At 45.8% G+C, this 19,826-nt stretch overlaps 1 protein-coding gene and 1 pseudogene across 1 annotated transcript in view; both read right to left on the bottom strand.

Annotated features, from left to right (window-relative positions):
- VANGL1 (VANGL planar cell polarity protein 1) overlaps nucleotides 1-13,932 on the bottom strand; it is a 77,735-nt gene extending 63,803 nt beyond the window's left edge. The window contains exon 1 of the mRNA XM_032650965.1: nucleotides 13,509-13,932. The gene's annotated coding sequence lies outside the window, so the exon portion shown is untranslated. The remainder of the gene's footprint in view (nucleotides 1-13,508) is intronic.
- LOC116761628 overlaps nucleotides 1-19,826 on the bottom strand; it is a 36,929-nt pseudogene that overhangs the window by 2,017 nt on the left and 15,086 nt on the right.

Here is a 19,826-nt window from a genome sequence, read left to right as displayed (position 1 = left end):
ATTTTGAAAAGATACATGTACCCCAGTGTTCATTGCAGCACTATTTACAATCACCAGGACATGGAAGCAACCAAAATGTCCATCGATGGAAGAATGGATAAAGAAGATGTGGTATACGTATACGTGGAATATTACTCAGCCATAAAAAAGAATGAAACAATGCCATTTTCAGCGACATGGATGGACCTAGAGATTATCATACTGAGTGAAGTAAGTCAGACAAAGACATATACCATATGACATTGTTTATATGCGGAATTTAAAAAAATGGTACAAATGAACCTATTTATAAAACAGAAATGGAGTCACAGATGAAGAAAAAAACGTACTGTTACCAAGGGGGGGAGGGGGGGAGGGATAAAGTGGGAGATTAAGATTGACATATACACATTACTATATATAAAATAGATAACTAATAAGGACCTACTGTATAGCCCAGGGACGTCTTCTCAATACTCTATAATGGCCTATATGGGAAAAGAATCTAAAAACGAGTGAATGTTTGTATAACTGATTCACTTTGCTCTACAGCAGAAACTACTAATACTCCAATAAAAATTAATTTTAAACAAAGCTGGGGGAAAATTAAACATGATAACCAGAGAAATGGAAGATGAAGTCCAAGTTGAGCTTCTAGAGATGAAAACTATAATGTCTGAAATAAAAAATATACCAGGTAAGATTAGCAAAAGATTAGACATAGTAGGAACAAAGATCAGTGAATTTGAAAATATAGCAAAAGAAACTATCCAAGTTTGTTAACCTCTTCTTATGCAATGTGTAATCCGTTGTTAATCCCATCCAGTGTACTTCTTCATTTTGTAGTTTTCATCCTAAAAGTTTGATTTGTGCCTCTTTTATATTGTCCATGTTTCTACTTAAATTTGAAATGAAATAACTATTTTAATGTCCTTGTCAGCTAAATTTAACATCTGTATCAATTCTTTGTCATTTTCAAATGGCTGATTGACTTCTTCCCCCTCACTATGGTCATATTTTTATGCTTCTTTGGATGTCTAATAATTTTTTATTGGATACTAGACATTGTGAATTTTTTTGTTGACTGTTAGATAGTTTTGTATTCCTATAAATATTCCTGAGCTTTGCTCTGGGATGCAGCTAAGTTATTTGGAAGTCGTTTGATCCTTTTAGGTCCTCCTTTTAAGACCTGTTATGTGGGACCAGAGTCATGTTTACTGTAGGGCTAATTGCTTCCCAATACTGAGGAAGACATTTCTGAGTACTCTACCCAACACCCCATGGATTATGAGATGGGAACAGGCACTATTCCTAGTTAGTGTGAGTACCAGGTACTTGTCCCTCTAATCCTTTTGAGTGGTTCTTTCCTCAGTCTCAATACTCTCCTCACATTAATACACTCATCAGTATTCTGTAGAAGTCATTAAAGGGACTCTCTGAGAACCTCTGAGGTTCTCTCTCTGTGCAGCTCTCTCCTCTCTGGTACTCTCTACTGGAAACTCTAGCTACCTTAGTTTCTCTGGACATTCAGAGAAATGTCTCCTTATCTCATGCAGTCTTCTGGGCTTTTCCAGGTTTGCCTTTCCTAACCACAGTAGGATTTCTCCCAAGAGAGTAAGCCTGGGCAATCATAGGTCTCACTTTGTTTGTTCCCCATCTATCAGGGATCACTGTCCTCTGTTGCCTAATGTGAAATGTCTCAAAACCACTGTTTTGTGAATTTTGTCCAGTTTAATAGTTTTAGGCAGGAGGGTAAATCTGGTCACTGTTATTCCATCTTGTTTAAGAGTAGAACCCCTGGATGATTTACATGTAATTTAATTATTGACTTGGTTGGCTTTATATCTACTATGTTGCTCAGGGTTTTCTGTTTGTTCGATTTGTTCTTTTCCATTATTTTTCTTTTCTTGCTCTCATTTGTATTAATGATTTATTCATGATTTCATTTTATACATTATTAATTCATTTGTTACTTTTTTAAAAGACTTTTTTTAGAGCAGTTTTAGGTTCACAGGAGAATAAAGAGGAAGGTACAGAGATGTCCCATGTACTCCATGTATGTATACCATACATGCACAGCTTTCCCTGTTATCAACATCCCCCACCAGAGTGGTCCATTTGTTATAGTTGATGAATCTACAATGACACATCATAATTACCCAAAGTCCATAGTTTACCTTAGGGTTCACTTGGTGTTGTAAATTTCATGGGTTTGGACAAGTGTATAATGACATGTATCTATTGTTATAATATCATAGAGTATTTTCACTGCCTTAACAATGCTTGGTGCACTGCGTATTCATCCTTCCCCCTCCCCAACCTTGACATCCACTGATCATTTTTCTGTCTATATTTTTGCCTTTTCCAGAATGTCCTGTAGTTGGAATCATACAGATATAACCTTTTCAGATTGGCCTATTTCACTTAGTAATATGCATTTAAGGTTCCTACAGGTCTTTTCATGCTTGATAGCTCATTTCTTATTAGTGTGGAATAATTTTCCATTGTTTGGATGTACCACAGTTTATTTATCCATTCACCTACTGGAGAACATCTTGGTTGCTTCCAAGTTTTGGCAATTATGAATAATGCTGCTATAAACATCTGTGTTCAGGTTTTCGTGTGGATGTAAGTTTTTAACTCCTTTGGGTAAATATCTAGGAGCACAATTACTGGATCATATGGTAAGAGTTTGTTTAGTTTTGTAAGGAACCGCCAAACTGTCTTCCAAAGTGGCTGTATCATTTTCCATTCCCATGAGCAATGTAGGAGAGTTCCTGTTGCTCCACAACCTCACCAGCATTTGGTGTTGTCAGTGTTCTGGATTTTGGCCATTCTTATAGGTGCATGGTGGTATCTCGTTTCAATTTGCATTTCCTTGATGATATATGAGGTAGAGCATCTTCTCATACACTATTTGCCATCTGTATGGCAGTGCTGAAATGTCTTTTAAGGTCTTTGGCCAATTTTCTAACCGGGTTTTTGTTTTCTTATTGTTGACTTTTACTAGTTCTTTGTATATTTTAACAGTGCTTTATCAGATATGTCTTTTGCAAATATTTCCCTCCAGTCTGTGGCTTGTCTTTTCATTCTCTTGACATTATCTTTCACAGAGCAGAAGTTTTAAATTTTAATGAAGTCCAGATTTCCAATGATTTCTTTCTTGAATTGTGCCTTTGTTGTTGTGTCTAATTCATCACCATACCCAAGATCATCTAGGTTTTCACCTATGTTACCTTCTAGGAGTTTATAGTTTTATGTTTTACATTTAGGTCTTTAATCCATTTGCGTTAATTTTTGTGAAGGGTGGTCTGTGTCTAGATTCATCTTTTTTGCATGTGGATGTCCAGTTGTTTCAGCACCATTTGTTGAAGAGACTGTTTTTGCTCCAATATATTGCCTTCGATCCTTTGTCAAAGATCAGTTGACTCTATTCATACGGGTCTACTTCAGGGCTCCCTATTCTGTTCTGTTGATCTATATTTTTCCCAGTCATGCTGTTTTCTTGACATCAGTGTAGAATTCTGGACCCAAGATCTTTCTTGCTGTCCCTGGGGGTAGAGGATTTTTACTTCTACTCTTCTTCTAGCAGTGATGGTTCTTTGCCTATTTCCTGGGGGAGAGTTTCCTACCTTGTCCCAAGAAAGGTGGATTTTACTCCTCCTCTTCTCTCAGAAGCCGTGTATCTATAAGGTGCACTCTCTCTCCCTCAACAGCTTAGGGCTTTTGCTTCATAGGAGAAAAGGGTCCAGGAAAACAACAGGGCTTTGTGCCTGTCCCACTCAGCCATCATTACCTTCTTCCCTCCTGTGTCAGAGGAGGCTCTCGTCAATCTGCTCCCCTGTGCCCAGTCTTTCTTTTGAGCACCCAGTAGAGGTTCATGAAGAAGAGCTTACAAGTGAAGCAAGCTCTCCTGGTGCCTAGTGCCCCCACTATTCCAAACTGACATGCTGACGCACTCTTGGCCTCCAAGAATTTGTTAAGCTTTTTTTTTTTTTTTTTTTTCGGTACGCGGGCCTCTCACTGTTGTGACCTCTCCCGTTGCGGAGCACAGGCTCCGGACGTGCAGGCTCAGTGGCCATGGCTCACGGGTCCAGTCGCTCCGCGGCATGTGGGATCTTCCTGGACCGCGGCACGAACCTGTGTCCCCTGCATCGGCAGGCGGACTCCCAACCACTGCGCCACCAGCGAAGCCCTTGTTAAGCTTTTAGTTTACTTTTTACTTGTTTGTTTAGCAGCCTCATCTTTCTCCCAGGCTCTGCCAAAAGAGAGATACTGTGTGTGTCCCACCTTGCCTTTGAGGGTCTTGTTCCTCCTTGGAATCTGGTTAACTTAGTTGCCTTGTGAACTCAGATCACCCATGGGCTCTATATAACTTATAATTTTATAGCTTATCTAGTTTTTACTCATTGTTAGGATGGGAATAACATTCTTTCCAGCTCTCTTCATCCTGAGAGAAAGCCTCATTCTCTTAGCATCAAATTCACTCTTTTTAAAAAAAATTTGTTTAATCTTTTAAAATTATTTTTATTTTATTTTATTTTTGGGCTGTGTTGGGTCTTCCTTGCTGCACGCGGGATTTCTCTAGTTGCAGCGAACGAGGGCTACTTTTCATTGTGGTGCGTGGGCTTCTCATTGCGGTGGCTTCTCTTGTTGCAGAGCCTGGGCTCTAGGCACGCGGGCTTCAGTAGTTGTGGCTCACGGGCTCTAGAGCGCAGGCTCAGTAGTTGTGGCGCACGGGCTTAGCTGCTCCATGGCATGTGGGATCTTCCGGGACCAGGGATCGAACCTGTGTCCCCTGCCTTGGCAGGTGGATTCTTAACCACTGCGCCTCCAGGGAAGTCCCCGAATTCACTCTTTTTCTTAATGGCCAGAAGAGGTGAGTCTCCCATTTCACACAGAGGAAACTGAGATCTTGGAGAGGTTATCCTCCTCGACTGGTAGGTGATGATGGTGGGACTCCTCAGCTACCAGAAATCTATGAGGTCTTCATTGGGATGGAGGGCCAGGATGAGACAGCAGAAAGCTTGGGCGCCCTGGGAGGTGAGAGAGCATGGGGAATAGAGGCTGTCCAAGGGGCGAGGGTCCAAATATTCACACTTCTGTCGGAGGCAAGAATCTAGCTATCAACCAAACCAAAAAGCCTGACTGGGTGGCTTTCTGAAACATCACTGGCCAGGAATTGACCCACCCAGGGTGGGGGAGGAGGATTGTGGGGGACGGTGATGATGCATCCACCACAACTCTGCTTTACACTCAGGGTCCAGGACGATGCCTCACACCCCCTCCACCGCCTGCCCCCCTGACCTTCACAGCTGTGCTCTCCGCCACTCCCAGCCTACTCCATGCCCCTCCACGATGCAGACACACTAGCCTACTTGCTGTTTTTCAAACACACTCCTCCCTTTCCTGACATTATTGACTTCTTCAGGGTGTTGCCTGAACCTGTAATGCCCTGTCTGACTCTCACAAAATGCCCTCAGGTCTGCCTTCCAAAGCTGAAGAAGATAGGGGGGAACAACTCTGTATGTATATGTGTGTGTGTGTCCGTCCAAGAGACTGATGAGGACAACAGTGTGCATTGTGTATGTGAAATGAAAGTAAGGCTCTGGGTGTGACTGGCAGGAGGAGGGCACCCCAGCAAAGGTGAGGGATGGTTCAGAGGGCACTCAGAGGGGAGCAGAGACAGGCAAAAATGGGCTTGCTCATTTTATCACAATTCTAGAGCAGCCCTGGAGAGATGCATCTCATCCATCAGTGCTAATGTTTTGGTAAGACGTAAGTGTCTAGCTACAAACGAGACAGAGTTAGTGCAGCAGGGTAACGATGACAGCTTTTGCTGGGGATGCTCTTCCAAGCCAGCTGCATAAAAAGGGACCCAGTGAGGTTGCCCCTGCTACAGACAGAGGCGCAGACAGGGTAGGCACACCTAGGTGAATGGCTTGAGGGGTCGCGGAAGGTCTAATGCTAGAGTGGATGAAATCCCACGATTAGGGATTCAATACTTTACCATGTCCTCCATACCATGTCTTTTAAAATGCAAATCTAAGAAGGGTGATATGTTTAATTCCTTTGGTTTGGTTTTATGTGAACAGCATGGGTTTTGAATCCATTAGAACTGAGTTCAAATCCTCACCCTACCAATTACCAGCGATGAGCGCTGCGAACCTTTTGTTTTTAGTCTTTAAGCCTTCTGAGCATTCATTCCCTCGTCTGTAAAATGAGGACAATGATACCCAATTACAGGTATGTGAGGATGAAGTGAGATGGTGAACATAAAATGCCTCACACAGCGTATCCCACAAGAGTCACCCATTCACCCATTCGTTCACCAAATATTTATTGAGCACCTACTAAGTGCCAGGCACCCCCTCTACATGCCGGGCATTCAACAGTGAACAGGGAAAATTCCCCACCATCATGGAGCTCATATTGTAGAACAAGGTGATAAAAAACTAAATAAACGGGTAAATATAAAGTATGTCAGATAGTAAGTGCTCCAGGGAACAACAGAGCAAGGGGGTAGGGAGTATGGGGAAGGGGCATCATTCCAGTTTTATATGGGGTGTTCAAATGCCTCTTCCTTGAAGTGATATTTGAGCAGGGCCTGAAGGAAGTGAGGGTGTGAGTGCCAAAGATATGGGGAGAGAGTTGGTAGAGGAGCAAAGAGTGAACAAAGGTCTGTATCCTGTGGCAGGCTGGGCAAGTGTGAGGGATGAGGGAGGGCAAGGAGGCCAGGGTGGCCTGAGCAGAGTGTGGACAGGAGCCATGGGAGAGGAAGAGGGGCCGAGGGTGTTATATGTCCTGTAGGACTTGTGGGCCCATGAGAACCACAGCTTTTACCCTGAGATGGAGCCGTGGGAGGGTCATAAGAGAGGGGTGGCCCATGTTCACCCGGGGTGCTGTGTGGAGTGTAGATTGCAGGAAGGGGAAAGGTGTAGACACTGGGAGGCCGTTCAGGGAGCCATGGTGATGTAAGGAAATGTTGTCTAGGACCTTGGTCCAACTGTGTGGCTGGTGAGAAGAGATCAGATCCTGGATAGAAAGTGGAGGCCACAGGATGTGCTGGTGAATGGAATGTGGTATAAGAGGGACAGCAAGGGGTACTACAGGGTGTTTGACTTGAGCGACTGGAAGGACAGACGTGCCAGTTACTGAAATGAGGAAATTGAAGGCAGTGGGCTACAAGTTGGTTTTGGACGTGTTTGTTGGGCACCCAAGAGGAGCTGTCAGCAGACAGATGGATGCATGAGTCTGGCATGCAGAGAAGAGGTTAAGGCTGGAGGGAGCAGTGGACAGAGGGAGGTAAGGCAGTGTCTGGGGACCGTCCCTTCTTTCTCTCCATGTAGGTATGTCTGTAGGGGGGCATAAAGAAGGCCCTGGAAGGAGGGCAGGGCTCTGACAGTTCACACCTAGGCCCCACCCCTTCCTAGTATGTGTTTTTTCAGATGATTGTCTGCTTTGAGCTCATTTGTTTGTCCGTGGAGGAGGAGTTGGACCAGATCATCTTAAGGTCTGACACATCATGGCTCTGTGCGTGTCTCATGGAGATTCAGACTCACTTAGAAGAGGTAACACAGCAAACCATCCATAACCTGTGTGGGTCCATCTATCAGTTATCTACCTGGGAAGCAGAGGAAAGATCCTGAGGGTTAGAACCCACAGAGGCAGGTGCTAAGGGCGGGGATGAGAGTCCATCTGGAAGGATGCGGGTGCTACTCTTCAGAGTAGAAGAGGCAAAAGATGGGTTTTGCATTGCTGCCCAGAGCAAGAAAGAGTGGACTGCCCACCCCTGCTCTCCAGGAGCCTGGCCATCCCAGCTGCTGAGCGGCCTGTTCATTTTGCAGCTCAAACCTGAAAGCTCCGTTTTCCTAAGAGAATTGACTGCCTTTCCTAAAGGAGGCCGTTTCCCTGCCTGAAAGCACTGATCACACTGCAGCTGCACAATTCGGTACAGGCTTCCAGTTCTACAACTAACTGAAGGAAACAGTTCTTTGGCCTGAAACCCGCCAGTCTGTGATTGGTGACCCCTCAGAGCGTGTCCTAATGAGGCAGAAACTTCACTTGCTAAGAGAGAAATTAAACCGTGCCGTTAGTATTTCAAGTTATCAAAAGGGGGGCACTTATGGAATAAATTATCATGCAATACAAAACAAAAGCAGGGCTTGCCTGGTGGCGCAGTGGTTGAGAGTCTGCCTGCCGATGCAGGGGACGTGGGTTCGTGCCCTGGTCCGGGAGGATCCCACATGCTGCGGAGTGGCTGAGCCTGCGCGTCCGGAGCCTGTGCTCCGCAACGGGAGAGGCCACAACAGTGAGAGGCCCGTGTACCACAAAAATCAAACAAACAAAAAAACAAAAGCAGTCAAGTCAAATTAAGCAAGAATATAAGTTAAGCCATGAGTACAGAGCATGCTGGGATTTAAGTAAAAATGGTTGAGAATTACACCCAAAAAGTGGCTCCTTGCCAGGGTCATGTTGGTCAGAGGTGATGCCCATGGTCAGAGGGTCGACAGAGTCCTAGGTCCACGCCATTCACAGCGGGGAATCGGATGCCACCTCCGTTGGTCCAAGGAAGGCAGAGACAAGGATGATCGAGGGTGCTCAAACTCTGGTGTGGAAAACTCACCTTTCAAGCTGAAGGGGAGATATGTCCATCCCCAGAGATTCAGTATGTCTGGGATGTGGCCTGGGATTCTGTATCTTAACAAGCACCTCAAATGAATCTGCTTCAAGCGATCCTGTGCCACCCTTGAAGAAGCACTGGTATAGGAGGGGAAGGTCCCACCCAAGGAGGCTGGGGACTAGGGGAGGGTTTCGGTGTTTTAGTAGTGAGTTTTGCTGCCAGTGGAGATGGAAGTCTGGCCCTGGACATACCAGCAAGGCAGCAGTAGGATCAATTGCTAATTGAACCTGTTTGGGCTCATCCCTGGTGGCCAAGTATTGGGTCCATGTAGACAAGACCTACTCTTAGCCCCCAGATGACAGGCAGGGGAGTGGAGAAACTAGGAAGGCCGGTGGAAGATGTCTGTGACTCCACCTGGGATGAATAGGGAAGGGAGAAGAGGACCATTGGCAAACTCTATGATATGCCAACAAAATTTATGAGGGGCGGGTACATCTATTTGTGTTTCAACCATGGCTGACTTTGATAGGAAAGGACTTTGTTCCCCAAAGATTCATAAACAGGAGAGTTACCACTGGTACTCCCCGGCTGACTATAGGAGGACTTGTTTGTAAACAGTTAAATTTTACAGAGAAGAAAGCCCATCACAGAAGCTTCCTTGTTGATCTAAAATGGGAGAATGCATTCTCAAGGGGTGGGCTTGCATGGCATTTCCCTGCCTCCTGGTGTGGAGGAGAGGGTAGGCTCTCCCATGAGGATGTATAAACTCGCCAGCCTGTGGTTATGGATGAGGCCCCATTAGCTGGAGTGACCACCCCATGTAGGCTCATCACCTCCACCTATGCCAACACAGTACTCTAGAAAAAGTACTAAAGTACTAGAGTACCTGGGCGATGAGACAGGTAAGCAAGTAATAGAGAAAGAGGGTGCAGACGCATCTCAAACCAGGCAGTAAAATTAGTCAACTTTTCAACCTGCAGCTGGAATAGAATCATTCAGCTGAGATCATAATTTTGTTTCCTGAGGTAGCAATTTATAACCCTAGACAGGTATAAAATAACTATAGAGATAATGAAACACTGGATGCAGATTTCTTTCCAGTGGGTTATATTGTAAGGGATTTGTAACAAGTCTTGAAATCATTCTACTGCTTTATATATGCTGTCTGCTTTTCTGTTTTTATGATGTTGGAAATGGGTAAGAGAATCTGACACACCACATTTGCAAGACTGATTTATTAATTTGCAGTTCTCATAATTGCTGAGAATAATTTTTCTCTTGTTAAGTCTGCCACGACAGGAGTTTCAATTACCTGGAAGAATCCAATATATTGAATTTGTGATTGTACTTTCAAATGTCTGAGGAAGTGTGATTAATTAAAAAATAAATGAAGTAACTGTTTAAGAAGGATTTAATCTGTTAAACTTAAGTTAATTGACATTAATCAAAGAGCCAGTAGAAACCATTTTTATACTTCTTTTTCATTGCTGGATTTGTACAGACGAAACTGACTTGTAGGTTGAGCTCGAAGGTTTAAGATAAACTAGGCTTTAAGAATTAAAACTTTGATATATTGCATATTAGATTTTGAAAAAAAAAAACCACAATGAACTGTAATTAGTGTTTTCAAGGTACAGAAGTCTCCTTTCTCCATATGAAGAAAAGAAAAAAATTATAGCAACATTCCCATCAGCTCCCTGCAGGATTGCTCCAGGTCTTGCTACAAATTGGTTGTTATTCCTCTTATTAATTTCTGCCAACCTTACGAGTCAAAAATGATATTTCATTATTGCTTTAATTTACATTGCTATGACTACAGAGAGGCTGAACATCTTTTCATCTTGAATTGGACATTTATGGTGGTGTCAGAATTTCTGCTGAAGCCTGAAAGCTAAAAACAGTACGTGATACCGTGTGTGGGAATGTAAACTGGTACAGTCACTGTGGAAAACAGTATGGAGGGTCTTCAAAAAATTAAAAATAGAAATACCATATGATCCAGCAATTCCACTTTGGGAAATGTATTCAAAGAAAATGAAAACACTAACTGGAAATGATATATGTGCCCCCAAGTTCATTGCATCATTATTTACAATATCCAAGTTATGGAAACAACCTAAGTGTCCATCACTGGATGAATGGATATATAAAATATATATTATATAAATTAATATATATTTATGTATATTAATATGTATTATATTATTTAGCCATAAAAAAGAATGAAATATTGCCATTTGCGACACCATAGGTGGAACTTGAAGGCATTATGCTAAGTGAAATAAGTCAGACAAAGACAAATACTACATGATCTCACTTATATGTGGAATCCCCGCCCCACACCCCCCCAAAAAACCCCAAAGCTCATAAATACAGAACAGATCGGCGGGCTGGGCAAAAAGAGTGAAGAAAGTCAAAAGGTACAAACTTGCAGTTATAAAGTAGATAAGTGATGGGGAGGTAATGTACAGCATGGCTACTATAGTTAATAATACTGTATTGCATATTTGACAGTTGCTAAGAGTAAATCTTAAAAGTTCTCATCACAAGAAAAACATTCTCTAACTATGTATGGCAAAGTCCTAGGACCCACCACTGTGCTCACTCACTAATTGGATGCTGCCCCAGAAGGACACAGCTCATTCCAAAGCCAAGGCCAATCCTGTGGGCACTGCAGCGGGAGGCTGCCCTCCTTTCAACTAAATGGCAAATTCTTTTTTGAGCGGAGATCCAAACAGCACACCTCCATGGTTGCCACGTCAACCAGTGGGATTAAATTACATTTAACTAGTGATGAAATACCCGCTCCTTCTATCCCTAGGGCAGACAATGCTGTATTCTACAGGGCTCCACAGAGGGCCTCCAGCGAGATAGAGCCCTAGTTGCCTACAGCAGTAACCAGCTTGATGGTGCACCCTTGGCTCGATTTGCCCTCCTTCCTTTGACTCTTTCCCTAGTCCCTCACACCTGTTCCCCGCGATCACTTCTCAGGTGATCTGTATACAAGCCCTGGTCTCAAACTCTGCTGTGGTGGGAACCCAGGCTGAGAGGCTGGCTTACTGCGTCTCTTAGTTCAGCAGTGCCCTCTTCTGTTGGTACAATGGAGTTCAGGTTCTTTGATGAATGGTGGTGTGTGTGCCATCGTTAGTGGCATGCTTCTGATTCTGTGATACTCTGTTTCTAAGGACACTTAAATTCAAATGTTTCTTCCTCCCTTCCTTTCACTATCAAGCTTCTAAGGGATACCTCCTCCTTCCAAATTACCCACCCCCCCCGTCCCCTAAAGTGCTTAAAGGCTCACATACTTTCTCTGCTATTGTCATGCTATCACTGTTCTCCTTTTCTATTTCATAAGGCATTATCATTATTACTGTACTATATAGTCAATATTACTTAGATTTACTCACATCTTTACTATTTTATTTTCTCATTATTCTTTCCCACATATCAGATATTTCTTCTGGAATAATTTTTCTTCTTTCTAAAGAATCTTCTGGATTTGTTTTTAGTGATGGTCTTTGGTGGTCAACTCCTTGTTTTTGTTTGCCTCAAAATTAATTTAGTTAACCTTTGTATTTGAAAAATTTTTTTTTTTTTTTTTTTTTTTTTTAGCGGTACGCGGGCCTCTCACTGTTGTGGCCTCTCCCGTTGTGGAGCACAGGCTCCGGACGCTCAGGCTCAGCGGCCATGGCTCACGGGCCCAGCCGCTCCGCGGCATGTGGGATCCTCCCCGACCGGGGCACGAACCCGTGTCTCCTGCATCGGCAGGCAGACTCTCAACCACTGCGCCACCAGGGAAGCCCTGAAAAATATTTTTTATTGTTGTATAATTCTAGTTATCTTTTCTCTCAGCAAATTAAAGATATAATTCCACTATATTCTGTTGTTCATTATTGTCTTTGAGCAGACACTTATCTGTTTAATTGTCAATTTTAGAGCCAATTTCTCTTTTCTCTGCTTCAAAGATTTTTTTATCTGCTGTCCTGTAGTCTTTACATGGATTTACTTATTTATTTATTGGCCATGCCGCACAGCATGTGGGATCTTAGTTCCCCAACCAGGGGTCGAACCCGCACTCCCTGCGGTGGAGGCACTGAGTCTTAACCACTGGACCACCAGGGAAGTCCCTGGATTTATTTATAAAATTTATTTTATTTAATAAACATTTAGCCCTTTACTAGGCGTTAGACATTTCTAAGCTCCTTGAATATCAAGGATATCAAGGAATATCCTTTAAGTCTCAAAACAACCTTATGAGGTAGGTATTATTAAATGTCTTTTCATATGAGTAGATTGAGGCCCCGAGAGGTTAGGTAACTTCCCTAAGTTTACACAGCTAGTAAATGGTAGAGCCATGATTTCAACCAATGTAGTCTGAGGGGTGAGGAAGAAGACAGTCTAAAGGAGAATTCAAGTTTTCTGGTATGGTTTGGGAATATGGTGGTGCCTAAAAGATCTAAAAGAAGGAAAAAGTGTTGTGACGATTAATTTTTTTTTTTTTTTGCGGTACACAGGCCTCTCACTGTTGTGGCCTCTCCCGTTGCGGAGCACAGGCTCCGGATGCGCAGGCTCAGCGGCCATGGCTCACGGACCCAGCCGCTCCGCGGCATGTGGGATCTTCCCGGACCGGGGCGCGAACCTGTGTCCCCTGCATCGGCAGGCGGACTCTCAATCACTGCACCACCAGGGAAGCCCTGATGATTAATTTTATATATCAACTCTACTGGGTCATAGGGTGCTCAGCTATTTGGTCAAACATTACTCCGAAAACCAGAATCTGTATTAGTTCTCCAGAGAAACAGAAGCAATAGGAGATATTTATATCTATTTACTATTTATCCATCTATCTATCCCCGTCCCACACACACTCATTTTTTTTTTTTTTAATTGTAAGGGATAAGCTCACGTGATTATGGAGGCTGAGAAGGCCCGGATCTGCAGTTGTCAAGCTGGAGCCCCAGGAGAGCTAATGGTGTAGCTCCTGTGTGAAGGCCGGCAGTCTTAAAACCCAGGAAGAGCTGCTGTTTCAGTTTGAGTCCGAAGGCAGGAAAACACTGATGTCCCAGTTTGAAGGCAGTGAGGCAGGAGGAAGTGCAGCGATGGGCACGTGCTTGTAGAATTCACCGGTCTTGCCGTGTTCACCAGCACCCTGAAGCAGATGGCTCGATTCAACAGTGGAATGGCCTCTTGAAGACTCAATTATCGTGCCAGCTAGGTGGCGATATGTTGCAGGACTGGGGCATGGTTCTCCAGAAAGCTACATAGGCTCCGAATCAGCACCCAATATATGATGCCCTTCCTTGCATTGCCCAGATTCACAGGTCCAGGCATCAAGGGGTGGGAATGGGAGTGTCACCCCTCACGATGACTCCTAGTGACCCACTAGCAAAATTTTTGCTTCCTGTTCCCATGACCTTATGCTCTGCTGGCATAGAGGTCTTCGTTCCAGAGGGAGGAATGCTTGCCCCAGAAGACACAACAATGATTCCATTAAACTGAGAGTTAAGACTTCCGCTCAGTCACTTTGAGCTCCTCATGCCTCTGAATCAACAGGCAGAGAAGGGAGTTACTGTGCTGACTTACGTGACTGAGCCCAACTATCAAGAGAAATTGGACTGCGACTCCACAATGGCGGTAAAGAGGAATATGTCGGGACTATGGGAGATTCCTTAGGGTGTTTTAAAATATCACCATGCCCTGTGATTAAGATCAATGGAAAAACGACAGCTACCCAATCCAGGCAGGACAATGAACGGCTCAGACCCTTCAGGAATAAAAGTTTGGGTCACCCTACCGTGAAGCAAAAGGAAGATGGGATGAGTGAATGAGTAGTGGAAGAAGATATATATTATATATATTATAATTTGTATTATTATATATAATATCTATATATAAGATACATAATACATATATTAAATATTTTTGTTTTCTTCCCTGTCTTATTCCTTTATCATGAAGCATAACATGTATTGACTTTATATGATAACATTTAAGTATTGTTAATTTAACATCATAGTATTTAAGCTACAAGATATCAAGAAGAAGAGTAAATGTCACTCAAGGACTTTACTTCCTCTTTTGGGGGAGGAGCTAGTGCATTTTTCAGTTGTACATAGGACAGTTGTCTCATTTGAGGTGGAATTATGACCTTCTTATTGTCTTTATTTGGAAATTACATATGGTTTAAGATGACGTGATAGGTGCCAGGTTGACAAGGGTGGCTTTGTGATGCTTACTTAATTTTACGTGTCAACTTGACAGGGCCATGGGGTGCCCAGATATTTGGCCAAACGTTATCCTGGTGTTTCTGTGAAGGTGTTTTTGAAGGAGCTTAACATTTAAACTGATAGATGGAGTAAAGCGGATTGCCCTCCATACCGTGGGTGGGCCTCTTCCAATCAGTTGAAGGCCTGAATAGCACAAAAAAAGACTGACCCTCCCCTGAATAAGAGGGGGTTGAGAATGAGGTACAGAGATTCAGAGATGACCACGGTGAATCTGTGTGTCTATTTCTAGTCCTAGTTATGAAGCCACCAGTCAAAAACACAAGCCTGAAACTCAGGAGCTTTTGCTGAAGATACAGACTTAGGAGTGGTCAGCGCAGTTCTTAGAACAATGTCAGTGTACATAATTATCCACGCAAAGCAGGACACTTAGAAGATACAGTTCTTCACGAGAGTTGTTCTCAACGTGTGGGCCAGAGCCTTGCCTCACAAACGTCTGAGATGCTAGTTAGAGAAGCACATTCCTAGATTCCCTCCTGAGTTAAAACCTCAGGTAGAGCCCAGGAATCCTCATTTTTAACAAGCATCCGGATGACTTTCCTGCACACCTAAGTCAGAGAACGTCTGCCCAGCGAGAAGGCAAACTGCCTTCCAGGAGAGCTGCGTGACCGACAGGTAGACAGGTGGCCCCTGACTCACTAGATGGCGCCAAACCACATGAAATCTCCAGTTTTGCGCTCAATCGCTCAGCCGGAATGTAAAAAGGACTTGTAAAAGGCTCCTCCGGATTCTTTAAAAGAAATTCTGTAAGAGGATTTCTGCCAACCCTTTCCCACAGTGAAGGAATGGCAAAGACTAAAATACCTACACTGACACTGTCAGTCACCCCGAGGAAGGTCTGCCCCGAAGAGCCTAGAGTGATTGGTAGGGAGCAGGTAGAATCCTCTACTGACTGACTTCCTGGGACCACACTTGTTCCATCACACAGGTCTAGGAGGTATTGGTGAGAGCCTCCTCAGACCCAGTGAGAGGCACAGCTGTGGAGAGCCAGGGGTCTGCCCCCTCCCACCCAGGTGTCCATGTGTCCCCAGCACAGGCCAAGCTTTACGTTTCATGGTCAGACACAAGGGCCTGGGTTGCCCCGCAGAGCCAGGGGCATCCTGTATCCTTTTCCTCAGAAGCAATAGCTCCATCTTGTGTCAGAGGAGGATTGGTGGAGGGGGGCTGGGAAGGGAAGAGTAGACCCGGGGGACCACGGGGTATGCAAAGAGGGAAGACAAGAGTACCACAAGCTGAGAAGAGGGAGCAAACAGGAGAGCTCAGTCAGGAACCCCTGGGAGAGAGAAGATACACCTGAACAGGGTGACCGAGGAGGGTTTCATGAGGGAGCAGGGTACGAGGGAAGGGGCAGGATTACGGAAAACCAACGAGAGATGATGTTTCCAGCAATGCTAGCAACAGCGGGGAGAGAGCCATTACCATCCCTGGGCCAAGGGTCCAGTGCAAGGGCAGTGACTGGAATCTAGTGGGAGAAGCAGGACTTGGAGTGCCAGGGCTGGGGAAATGCCCCTACCTTGCCTTCCTCGCGTCTCCTCTGCCTGCTTCCTCCCATCTCTCTTCCTTGGGTCTCCGTGGGGGCCTCCCTTTGCCAAGCCCAGTGGGAAACTAGAGGGCAGGGGAGCCTTTGATGCTGGTGTGAAGTTCAGCCAAGGCAGAGGGCAGAGAGGAGAAGGCAGAACAGGGATCATGGAAGAACAAGACGAGGCTATCAGCATAAGAGACCGGGACCAGGAAAGACGCCCTTTGGTGTTCAGCCCTTTGCAATTTCAACATGATGTTGGGAGCAGGTGCTGAATTTTGGGAGCCACAGGTGCCTGTGCTTGGCCCTAAAACTTACTCCACAGTAGACACTTGGGGCAGGTTTCTTAATGCCTAACGTGGAACAGCGGGAAACGACCATGTGCATCTTCCATGTTTTGTGCATATTCAAAGAGATAACATGTGCCTATCACACGAGCCTGGCTGGGGACAGCGTGGGGGAGAAGGGGGGACCCAGGGCAAGGGTCTCTCCTCTTGCCATGTCCTCCTTGTATGCCTAGGAATCCAGAGGGTTGGCCAGAGACTTCTATTCCCATGGCTGTGCCTCGTGGCTTAGAACTGAATCAGACTAGCCCTCAGCTTGGCCATTAGGTCCCAGGGCAAGTGCAAGGGCTCTCCTGCTGCATTCTCTGGACCAAGGACAGCGCAGGGACCGAGAGGCAGCAGGCCAGCTGCAGACCTGGTCAGACTGGGCTGGGCCCATCCAGTGGCCCCCAACCCATCCTCTCAACACACAGTCCGGGGGCCTGAATTCTAATTTTCTGAGACGGGGAGGCTTGACGTCTCCACGATCATCTGCGTGGTTGTTCGTCAATCCTCCCCTCGCCCCAGGGCCCTCCCACTCCTCAGTCCTGCCCTTCTCATTCTCATTCTCAGGGCCCCGGGGAACATCCACAACTCCAGGCGTGCCTGACGGTGCTCCTGGAGCCCAGGGCTGAGCGTGGGGATCTGCTCCGGCGATAAGGCGACGTGGTTGTGACCTCCGGGTCAAAGAAATGACCATTTACCATGACCGGAGTTTGGACTGGATTGGCTCCGAGGCTGGGTAGGGCTTTGAAGGGAGGACTGGGGTCCTTTGGTTCCCCGCACACCCAGATTGGGCGGAAGCTGTGTCCCCCTCAAGGCCCAGCACCCAGCCTTGTTTTTACAGCCCCCCCACTTCCCGTCACGTGCACAGTCCGCTCCCTCTGACACACACCGCACGTCCCGCCACGTCCACCGCCAGAGGGAGAGGACCACACCGGACAGCAAGGGCTGCGGAGGCAGGGCCGGGCGGCCTGGGTCTCCCCTGCACAGTAAGCCTGAAATGTGACCCCCATATTGTCTCCAAATGTGGTCATTCAGTTGGTGCTTTTTTGTTAAAAAGCATCAAAGAATAATGTATAAATTGCCCTTTTTATGACCCCATTTTGGCATTTATGCATTTCTTAAAAATAGAAGCTTCAAGAAATGGAAGTAGATGGGGTCTTTCTCAGGTTATGAAGGCCTTGCCCCAGAGGGTCACAGAGGATCTGAAACGGAGCAGGTACTTCATAGTACCGGTGAGTTCTAGCGTGCGTCTCCTCCCTCCCCTCTGAGGGAGCCCTGGTCCACCTGTGAAGCAGAGGTGGGGAGGGCCCGTGCCTGGTGGCGGGAGGGGGCAGGTGAGGGGGGCGGGGGTGGGAGGGCGGGGGTGGGGGCGGGTGAGGGGGTGGGGGGAGGGCGGGGGTGGGAGGGTGAGGGTGCTGCCCAGCCTTCCCTGCTTCCTCCCGGCGGGCGGCTGGCTCTTCCCCAACACAGTGTCTCGGCGGAGGTCCACCCAAGAGGCTGTGCCTCGCAGCCCAGCGTCTCCACTGCCAAAACACACACACACACACACACACACACACACACACACACATACACGCACACGTGCGCACGCGCGCACACACACACACACACACACACACACACTATGCCCAGGGGATGCTGCAGAGAATTCTCTGGATACCAGTTCTGCAGACTGGGAGCAGAGTGGGCATCAGAGCCTCAGGAGTCTCAGAAACACACACCCGGCTAGCAAAAATCACTAACTCCGGACCCTGACCTCCAGAGGGAGAAGACTTGGCAGGCAGAAGGGCCACTGAGGACTACAGATGTGTCAAGGAAGCACAGTGACGTCAGGCTGCTTATTAACTTGCTAATGGGACAGGCACTGGGATTCCTGGAGGGGGGAGTGGCGATGATAACAGTACAATAGCCAGCATTTACTTCTGGCCAGGAACCCGGCTAAAAGGTTTTACAGACATCACGAGCCACCCCAGACTGTGGATATCGCTTTTCCCTCTCCAGAGATAAGGAAACGGAGGGCTGACAGAGATTAGGTAACTTGCTGGCTCACGCAGGAGTAAGGGATGGAGGATTACAGACTAGATGTTTCATGTCCCCATTCCTGGAAGGGAAGGAGAGAGGGAGGGAGGGAAAGGAGTCTAGCAGCAGACCCCAAAGTAGGCCAAAGTGGCTAAGAGGTAGCATTACTGAGAGCCTAAGTCTGAGCTCCCTCTCCAATTTTAAAATCCAGTCTCTCTTGAAATTTAAACCACACACTATTTCTTCTTAGCTGCAAGTCTTCTCTCTCTCCCTTCTTCCTTCCTGCTGCCTTCCTTCCTTCCCTCCTTTTTTGTTCATCTGCCATGTGATGCCATGTACTGTGCTCTGCTCTAGGCCTCTTGGATAATGAAAATGTGCAAGTGCTTTGAGAATCCTGGAGGGAGAGTTCTATCTAGAGGAGGAGCCGGGAAGCCTTTCCCAGAGGAGGAGGAATTTTAGTTCAGTCTAGAAGGATTGTTTGGCTTTGGTGTGGAAATCCTTCTGATAGAGAAGTAGAGGTAGGGACTTTAGGCGGAGGGAAGAGCATGTTAGAAAGCCGAACCCAAGAAACTCTGTCCACTAGACTCTACCTGCAGTATCCATAAACTAAAGGAAAATCCACTCTTCTCCAGGTCCCCCAAATTGACAAAGGTTTCTGGCTTTCCAGGAAATGACCTTCTTTACCATCTGTGAGAATGGGACCCTAGAAATCAGGAACCCAACTTAGACTTCCAGTAGGGCTTTGTGGGCATCAGTTTGATGAGTAAAGTCAGCCCTTGCTCCTTAAAAGAGGCTGTTCATACCTAATTCAATGAGGATCATTCTCAAGTGTGACACTCCAGCTAAGGTCTTGGTCGCACAATCCATTTGCCCAATTATATCCTGGTAAGAACTTGTGCAAGTAACTGCATCGCCACGGAAAGTAAGGAAAGTCAGAATTCAGAACTTCTGATTTGGGGTCCAGGGATAATCAGATATCATTAAAAAAATTAATTAGTTCATTTATTTATTTTTTGGTTGCATTGGATCTTTGTTGCTGCATGCAGGCTTTCTCTAGTTGCGGCGAGCGGGGT

This window comes from Phocoena sinus, chromosome 1, assembly GCF_008692025.1.
Source record: "Phocoena sinus isolate mPhoSin1 chromosome 1, mPhoSin1.pri, whole genome shotgun sequence".
NCBI lineage: Eukaryota > Metazoa > Chordata > Mammalia > Artiodactyla > Phocoenidae > Phocoena > Phocoena sinus.
This window is presented reverse-complemented; position numbering and strand designations above follow the sequence as displayed.